Source organism: Carassius auratus, unplaced genomic scaffold (genome assembly GCF_003368295.1).
Source record: "Carassius auratus strain Wakin unplaced genomic scaffold, ASM336829v1 scaf_tig00012443, whole genome shotgun sequence".
NCBI lineage: Eukaryota > Metazoa > Chordata > Actinopteri > Cypriniformes > Cyprinidae > Carassius > Carassius auratus.
In genome coordinates, this window is record NW_020524289.1 from 42,032 (window position 1) to 51,524 (window position 9,493).

A 9,493-nucleotide genomic window follows, 5' to 3' on the forward strand; every position below is an offset into this window, starting at 1 on the left:
GACAGTGGGTGGTCCATTTCGGATTTTATTGTTCTACTATTCCCACTTCTCGGGACATTGAGCAAGTCTGCAGAGAGGCTGCGCAGCAGCTATATCAGAGCCAGCCAAAGTAGAGCATTTTTAAATAAAATTGACTTTAATCAAACCATGGATCCGTGATGAGTTTTGTGATCCGTCTCGCCACTAGTGTAGTAGCACTGATCACTTTGAGGGGGGGATAAATTTATATAAAAATAATTAAGCAGAGGCAAGGGCATACATTGACCAGAAAGGGGAATTCCCATGCATCCCCCTACCCCCCCCCCCCCCGGCAAATCGCACCCTGCCCATAAGGAATCAGTATATCAAGAAACTCTGCATTCATATTCTTATTGTTACATGTATTAGCCCAGTACATAAAAAATAACAAAGTTCAGGGAACATTTAGCAAATCAGTAAAATGCTAAATCCCTCAAATGGTAAGGCAATTGACGTTTCCTGGGAAGCACATTCCGAGTGGACTCTGGAGTATCAGTTGATTCAGAAACCGCTGTTGACAGTCCAGCTTCAGGTGTGCCCAGTGTTGGAATCAACAGTCCAGAGTCTGAGCCCTGTGGGGCAGGTTGTAGGGTTCTGGGTGGTTGTAATTGGGGGTGAGGTTGCAACTAAGACAACGGTAGTGGTTCCCATGGTACCTGAGGTGTGCAGAGTCCCAAGGTATTTCTCAATGTCAAGGAAGGATCCTCGGAAGCCAGTATTTCGAGGATGCTACATTATCGACATCCGTCAAAGGACTGTTCCAATGTCGAGGATCCTCGGAATTTCAACCAAGGACTGAGTCCTTCATTCGAAAAATATCCCATACACAGGAAAGGATGTACCTGTGTAGCCTTCGCACTCTTCACACTCTCAAATCACCCACAATCCTATGCGCGCAGCTTCTTGTTCAAAAAAATTATGTCTGACGTTAGCGGAGTCGGAGCATTAACGGGCAATATGCTTTCAAATGTAAGTATTATTTACGTTACCAAACATTTGTTATAACTGTAAAATATGTCACATAAATAACATTTAAAGGCCAGGACGAATTATTACCGTATTGATATTATAAATTATACAAATTATGTTATTGATGGCTAACTGAACCGTCATATAACAATTATTAGCTTTTTATTATTACCAATATTAGCAATTATTGGTTGCCGTGACCGGCATTTCTTTTATAAATAACTAGTTAAGTTGTCCAAAGTAATTTAACGTGAATATTCATTCACCGCATTATTCACAGCTTTCGCGTCTTTTCGGGACCAAGGAACAAACGGAGGCGTTCATACGTCTCCGTATAAAAAACAAGCAGCTGTTCACCAGGGGGAGAGACACGGCAGTGAACGGATATCGGTGAGAAGCAAATTAATTAATGTTCAGAAGTGATAGCTGTATAATCTTTTTATTTCTTCCCCCGTCATTCACATAGGCTTATTTTGGAGAAGATGGGGCTCGAAGGGAGGGTTTCCCACACCCAGGCTAAAAAAAATGGGACAATTTAAAAACTAAAGTGACAGTAAAGACCTTTATAATGTTACAAAAGATTATTTTTCAAACAAATACTGTTCTTTAGAAAACTTCCTATTCATCAAAGAATCCTGAAAAATACTGTACAACTGACAGGTTGTTTTCAACATTGATAATAATAAATGTTTCTTGAGCATCAAATCCTCACATAATACTGATTTGTGAAGGATCATGTGACACTGAAGACTGGTGATGCTGAAAATTTAGCTTCGACCACAGGCATAAATTACACATTACTGTATATTCACATAGAAAACAGCTGATTTACATTGTAATAATATTTAATACTATAACTGATTTTTGTAGTATTTTTAATCAAATAAGCACAGCCATGGTTAGCTGAAGAGAATTCTTTTTAAAGCATTTAAAAATCGTAATGACCCCAAACTTTTGAACGGTGGTGTACATCATCACAACTTTTTGATCTTCACTGTTTACGAGTGTAAGTGTCCTGCCACAGGTCAAGGGACAGAGGATGGCAAGGCGACCGCAGCAAATTGGCCCTGGTTTGCACTCATGGACGAGGCATTAGGGCAGTCTGCTGCAGTCTCGCCCCCTTGCCTTATTGCCTCGATCCAAGAGGAAAAACCAGGGCCAAGCACTGCTCAAGAGGTAGATGAAGGGAGAGGAGAGGATGAGGATGAGGAGGACAGTGAGAGATAAGAGCAAAGAGAGCAGGACACAGAGGAGAGAAGAGGAGAAGGGAGCAAGAGGATCCAATCCTACAACTACTAAAGGAGGATATCAAGTACCAGAGGGAGGCAGATGAGAGAAGGGAAGCAGAGGCTAGAGAGAGGGCAAAACACTTTTTTTTGCTGTTGGAGAGGTTGGCAGAAAAATAAATGCTATTAAATTGAACTGGTTTTGTCTTTGCCTCTTAATTATTTAATATAAACTGTATATCCATTTTTTAAAAACCTTTGTTCTTTAGACCGCAATAGACAAACAAAATGTATTGAACAATATCTTCACCCTTATTTACAACGTTTTGTGATTTAGTATTCCAAGATCTACAGAAAGCATTAAAGGGGGGGTATGCTATTTCATGCATACTGAGTTGTTTACACTGTTAAAGAGTAGGATTCCCATGCTAAACATGGACAAAGTTTCAAAAATTAAGTTGTACGTTTGAAGGAGTATTTCTGTTCCAAAAAACCTCTTCCGGTTTGTCACAGGTTTCGGAAAATTTATTTTCGAGTATGGCTCTGTGTGACGTTAGATGGAGCGGAATTTCCTTATATGGGTCCTGAGGGCACTTCTCCCGGAAGAGTGCGCGCTCCCGTATAGCAGAGCACTGAGAGCACAACAGACTTCACTGATCAGAGCGAGAGCGTCACGAAAAGTCACAAAAGAAGTGTGTTTTTGGTTGCCAGGGCAAGACAACCTGTACAGATTACCAAAAGAAAAACAGCATTAAGGGACCAGTGGATGGAGTTTATTTTTACAGAGCATCAACGGAGTTGTGCAAGTGTTTTTGTTTGTTCCCTGCATTTCGAAGATGCTTGTTTTTCAAAGAAGGCCCAACATGCGATGTTGTCATCAAACTGCACTTTCCACATGTACAGCTTAAAAAAAAAAAAAAAAAAAGACGACAAAGTGGAACTTAGTCATTTTCCAAAACCGCTAAGCAAATATATACAGTTTCCGTACATACCACATAGAGACGTCGATGCTGATGCAGCTCTTGTTAAATTTCAGCCTCTGGATCTGATTCTGGATCATAAATAAACGGCTGAATCTGACTGTTAGCCATGGTTTGTTTTGGATGGTTTTGTCCTCACGGTAATGTCACAGCTTCCAAACGCTCTCAACTCAAAAGCCTACTCGCGCTCGTGATTCTTTAGCTCCGCCCACACGTCACGCCTCCAGCCGGTCGCGTTTTTCCTGGAAAAATTGGTACAGACTATCTTTCTCTTAGAATATAATAAAACTAAAGACTTTTTGGAGTTATTAAGGATGCAGTACTACTCTATAGGTACTCAAGATTAACAGGATATTGAGTGAAAAATTTCATCTTTGTTACATAAAAAAAATGTATTTAAACATTTCTATATTGAGAACTATATACATGAAGCAGCATATTAATTTAAACAACATTTTTATATCTACAACTATATACAACAACCTAAACATTTACACCATATATACAACAAGACAAGAACTCAAGTGACCATCAGCCACACTGCCTTACAGCACCCCCGCTGCTGCTGTTGTTACTTCAAGGCTGCAGACAGAAGAAGAAAGTCTAGGTTAGTCCAATGGTAATCCAATCTGACATGTACATTTAACATTTACAGACAGAAAGATGATAATTGTAAGATGATAATTGATCCTACAACAGTTGCAGTATAGTTAATATATCATTTAGGTAAATAAAATATACTTTTATGGTCAGTTAAGACCATAATACAGTACATCACTGGTACATTAAGTATATTTCATTTACCTTCTTGACAGTATGGGTGTTTACCAATGGTGGTGTTGTATGTACTTGAATGTAAGTGCAGAAGGTCATAGTCCACACTTAAATATTCACCTGGCAAAAATAGTCATGGTCAAGAGGTGCCTGGTGGAGTGCAGACACCTCTTTGGTCAGCGCAGCCCGCCAAGCAGCTCCACTTCGGCTCTCCCCACCATCAAGCTCCCCAGGTGGCTGGTTGTCCTCCTCCTCCACAACCTCTTCCAGCACATCTCCGACACCAACACAAATGTTGTGCAGGATTACACATGCTGTCACCACCTGTGCACAAGGCAGACCAAAAGGATACAAGACATCTGTTGAGATGTGAAAAAACATGAAGCACAGAAGATAGTGTTACTTTAGAAGTTGTTAAGCATTAACTGTTATTTTGAGTAAGATACTATGATTTGATTAAAAAAAATCCACTACAGAAGTATTGCAATGATTTATTACCTTAGGGACGAACAGTGAATGTACTTCAAGTGCTTCTAAAAAGATGCACCTGAAGCGGGTTTTCATTATTCCAAATGCACGCTCAATGATTGTGCGACCTTTGGAATGATGGTAGTTCAACCTTTGCTCTGCCATGCCTCTCACTGGCCTCTTATATGGTGTGATAAGGGCCAGGGGTTCCTGTAGACATGGGTAGCCACCGTCAGCTAGGAGAAAATACCCAGGCGGAGGGTAAGTCCCCCAGTGTAGATGGGGCTGTTCTTAAGGATGCGTGCATCATGCACACTTCCTGGGTAACCCACAAAGATGTCAATGAAGCGACCCTGATGGTCACAGACTGCCTGGAGCACCACTGAAGGGAAGAGCTTTCGGTTATTATAATCATGACCATCAGGGCCACCGGTGTGCGAGGGAAGTGCACAAATTGGGGGAGCACAGCCACCACCTCATCCACCATCTTGTGTACAACCCTGTGCACTGTGGGAAGAGGCATGCTGAAGACCCTTGAGACAACTCTGTAGGCTGAACTGGTTGCCAGCCAGAACAGGAACACGAGTGTCTCCAGGGCCGGGCCCCATCCATGCTGCCTGTCAGTTTCAGGGCCACCATCAGCTGCTGTATGGCCTCTCTGCCCAGCCTGAAGTCTGGCCGAGTGTCCTCCCCTCCATAGTACCGCTGCAGTACTGGCACTGTGGCATTGATGGCACAGTAGTGTCGAGCCTGTACAACATGTAAAAGAGAGGAAGGTTTAAGTATATTTTCAGTTTTGCCATTAATTTAATGTTTGTTTAACTATTAAACATATCAGCTCAACTGATTTGCATTAGGTGGATTTAAAGCTGTTCCCATTTACTGGTGATTCACCGTAATTTTTACTTAATATAGCTTTTTGATCACATATTTTACCATTGCATGTGTTTTAACAGCTAGAATGTTACCAGTCAATAAGCTTAACACTCTATTATGTTGTGGGTCAATTTGACAATTTGTCAATTTATTCTTTCAACATAAAAGTGTCAATGGAAAAGATGCCAGCTCTGCTCATCTCGACAAGCCAGTAAAACCAGTACAACTTGTGTTGACTGCAATAAATACATATGCGAAAGCACACACATACATTATGTTCAAAATGTGGAGAGAAAGACTGAAGGGATCATTTTTCTCAATAAAGTAAAAAAAAGTTGGGGAAATTTAAAAAAATATTGTTTATGAGATAGGACAAGCCTTTAAAGGGGGGATGAAATGCTCGTTTTCACTCAATATCCTGTTAATCTTGAGTACCTGTAGAGTAGTACTGCATCCTTCATAACTCCAAAAAGTCTTTAGTTTTATTATATTCATAAGAGAAAGATAGTCTGTACCGATTTTTCCCGGAAAAACACGACCGGCTGGAGGCATGACGTGTGGGCGGAGCTAAAGAATCATGAGCGCGAGTAGGCTTTTGCGTTGAGAGCGTTTGGAAGCTGTGACATTACCGTGAGGACAAAACCATCCAAAGAAAACCATGGCTAACAGTCAGATTCAGCGTATATTTATGATCCAGAATCAAATCCAGAGGCTGAAATTTAACAAGAGCTGCATCAGCAACGACGTCTCTATGTGGTATGTACGGAAACTGTATATATTTGCTTAGCGGTTTTGTAAAATGACTAAGTTCCACTTTATGTCGTCTTTTTTTTTTTTAGCTGTACATGTGGAAAGTGCAGTTTGATGACAACATTGCATGTTGTTTACTTGATGTGCTTAAGTGCTGATAGCTAAGTTAACAACACATATTTGAAGCAGTTTTACTCACCGCATGCTGTTCCAACACATGATCGTGACCCTTTTTCGTTGGGACTGCATTATCCTTAAGAAATAAACGATGTGCAAATCCGGCGTCAAACTGGGCCTTGTTTGTAAAACAAGCATCTTCGAAATGCAGGGAACAAACAAAAACACTTGCACAACTCCGTTGATGCTCTGTAAAAATAAACTCCATCCACTGGTCCCTTAATGCTGTTTTTTTTTTTTTTGGGTAATCTGTGCAGGGTTGTCTTGCCCTGGCAACCAAAAACACATTTCTTTTGTGACATTTCGCGACGCTCTTGCTCTGATCAGTAAATGTCTGTGCTCTCAGTGATCTGCTATACGGGAGCGCGCACTCTTCCGGCAGAAGTGCCTCAGGACCCATATAAGGAAATTCCGCTCCATCTAACGTCACACAGAGCCATACTCGAAAAAAAACTTTCCGAAACTTGTGAAAAACCGGAAGGAGTATTTTTGGAACAAAAATACTCCTTCAAACGTACAACTTAATTTTTGAAACTTTGTCCATGTTTAGCATGGGAATCCAACTCTTTAACAGTGTAAAAAACTCAGTATGCATGAAATAGCATTTCACCCCCCCCTTTAACAAATAGTTCTTATATATATTTTTTAAATCTAAATTATAATTGGCTTGGTTGAATTCCAGTCTGTAATTTCTAGATAACAGACCACTGCGAAGTATAACACACCGTTGCCATGAAAAAAAGAGCGCTGCCATGGACACAGTTCTGTTCCCAAAGGCAATATAATCGCAATATAATCGCTTTTAAACCAATAAACTCAATTTTAATCATATTTATTCAAGTATGTTTAAACAGTGCGGGTCAATTTACAACTTGACCCATAACATAATGGATGTAATTATTTTTAAATGAATGATAAGAGCGTTAATGTTACTTACCATCCCACATCTTTGACGGCATTAAAAATCTCCTCCTTCTATCCTGACGCCGATGCTGCCTCACCAATTCAATTTCCATTTCAGAAAAAATGCTGTACAGCAACCAAAGAACAAACATTTCCATCTTTTCAGTGCCGAAAGCGGACCTTTTCACTGACGTAATGACGCAATGACGTGCACTTGGTAGTCTGTTCCATTTACGTGTTCTCCGAATCCTACAGAGGAGACTCACCTAGCCTCCGAAGGAAGTGACTTGGAAGGACAAGTCCTGCTAAGGAAGGATCCTTGACATTGAGAAACGCCTCCAATGGAGCAGTGTAATATGGGGTGGGAGGAGTCCAGACAATGTGTTCAGAGCGGTCGGCTGAACAGGGGAGGAAGGGGAGGTGAGGGCATATGGGTGTCCTTTAAGTAAGTGATCTACAGTTTCAGGCGATTATAATGAATGATTTTTGCTTTTGCATGAGGTCTAGATACAGCCCAAACTTAAAAATTAACTGGGGTGGAACTACCACACTGTAAAAAATCCAACTTACATTTTGTATTGCAAACTCAGTTTTTAAAGTTAATTCAACAATTTAACATTAAAAAAGTTGAGATAACACAGAAATGTAAGTTGAATAGAAATTAAGATCAATTTGTTACACCAAATTAATATTTCAAGTTAGAACAACTAACAACTTTAAGTTGGTTATTAGTTTTGCCAACAAAGGCTGATGAGCATGCGCAGTTCGAATGCTTTATTATAAACAACGCCATTTTATTTTCTCCTGTTTCATTTTCGAGTCCCCTTAAGCGGCTTCTGTTTATTCCCTCATTGTGATCGCTCTGGTAAGTGTAGTTCTATGTGTATCAATTCAAGATATGATTTAAATAAAGTTTATTCATAATATGCACTTTTGTACAACATAGGTGGCAGCAAGTTAGTCAGTTAAATTTTCCCGCCTGATCTTATTGTTGCCTCAGGTCAGACGTTGCCTATTTTTTCTGCCTGACAGTGTAAGTTAATCTCTCCGGTAGGTGCTGTTCTCTATATTATATTTACCATAAGAGTTGAAATATGTTTGTTCAAAATATGTGCTTTTGTACGCCGTTTTAGAGTTGCCTCAGGCTGCGCCCTGTTAACGTTGGTCCGTCATTGTTATCACTCCGGTAAGTGGTGGTTCTTTATGTATCAATTTAAGCCATGATTTAAATGAAATTTGTTCACAATATGCACATCTTTACAACGGTGTAGGTGGCGGCAAGCTAGTCATTTCAGTTTTCCTGCTTCGTCTTCGAGTTGCCTGAGAAGGGTCAGACGAGAGCGACTTTTTTTTTTCTCGACAGTGCAATCGCTCTGGCAGGTGAGAATAATTAACAATAAGGTCTGAATGGTATTTGTTCACAATATGTGCTTCTGTACAGCTGCTTAGGTGGCTCCAAACTGGTCAGTTCAGTTTTCCTGCTTCATCTTCGAGTTGCATGAGAAGGGTCAGACGAGCGCGAGGTTTTTTTTTCTCGACAGTGCAATCGCTCTGGCAGGTAATTTTCTATGCAAGTAATGAGAATAATTAACAATAAGGCCTGAATGGTATTTTTTCACAATATGTGCCTCTGTGAAGCTGCTTAGGTGGCTCCAAACTCGTCAGTTCAACCTCTCCTGCTTCGTCTTCGAGAAGTCTTTAAATCATTCGGTGGCTTTTTTTCCCGACAGTATCATGATGACTTAGGTAAGTACTGTTTTATATATATTAAGTAAAGGGATTTAATTATTGTTAAGGATATAGAGTTTTATTTATTTGTATATAATATGTTCATTTTGTACAGTTGTGTGGGTGCCTTTGAGTTTTGAATAAGGTTATTTAAGTTATAAGTGTATTAATAAAAAAAAGTTAAAACAACTGTAACCGTATAAGATAAGCTTAGGTGTTTTCGTCTCAAAGATCTATTTTCTTCTTTTAACTTCTTTTAAATTTATGTGCTTATGTTTGCTAGGCGTGCTATAAATCTGTATGTTGTAAAAATGACTTAAGAGCAATTTTAAAGCTTAAATTCATCGTTTATATATATATATATATATATATATATATATATATATATATATATATATATATATATTCGTTTAAAGCTCCAGTATGCGATTTTTGTAATTGACCACAAGAGGGCGCATTTCCAACAATAACAAAGGCGAAGCTTGATGACGCTATGAAGCAGGTGATGATGTCTTTTTTAATGCGTTTTCACCATAGCAATGTATCTAAACTGGATAAACGAATCATGATCACGGATGAGGTAATTTATTCGTTTTTGTATTACCTGTATATCTGATTGTATTA

The 9,493-nt window shown here is 39.6% G+C and overlaps 1 long non-coding RNA gene across 1 annotated transcript; it reads left to right on the plus strand.

The window, feature by feature from the left end:
- The first annotated feature begins 7,701 nt into the window (after positions 1-7,701).
- LOC113073601 (uncharacterized) lies at positions 7,702-8,662 on the plus strand. The gene is made up of 3 exons (XR_003280509.1): positions 7,702-8,006; positions 8,088-8,327; positions 8,413-8,662. It is a non-coding gene; the product is annotated as an uncharacterized LOC113073601 (long non-coding RNA).
- Positions 8,663-9,493: the final 831 nt, after the last annotated feature.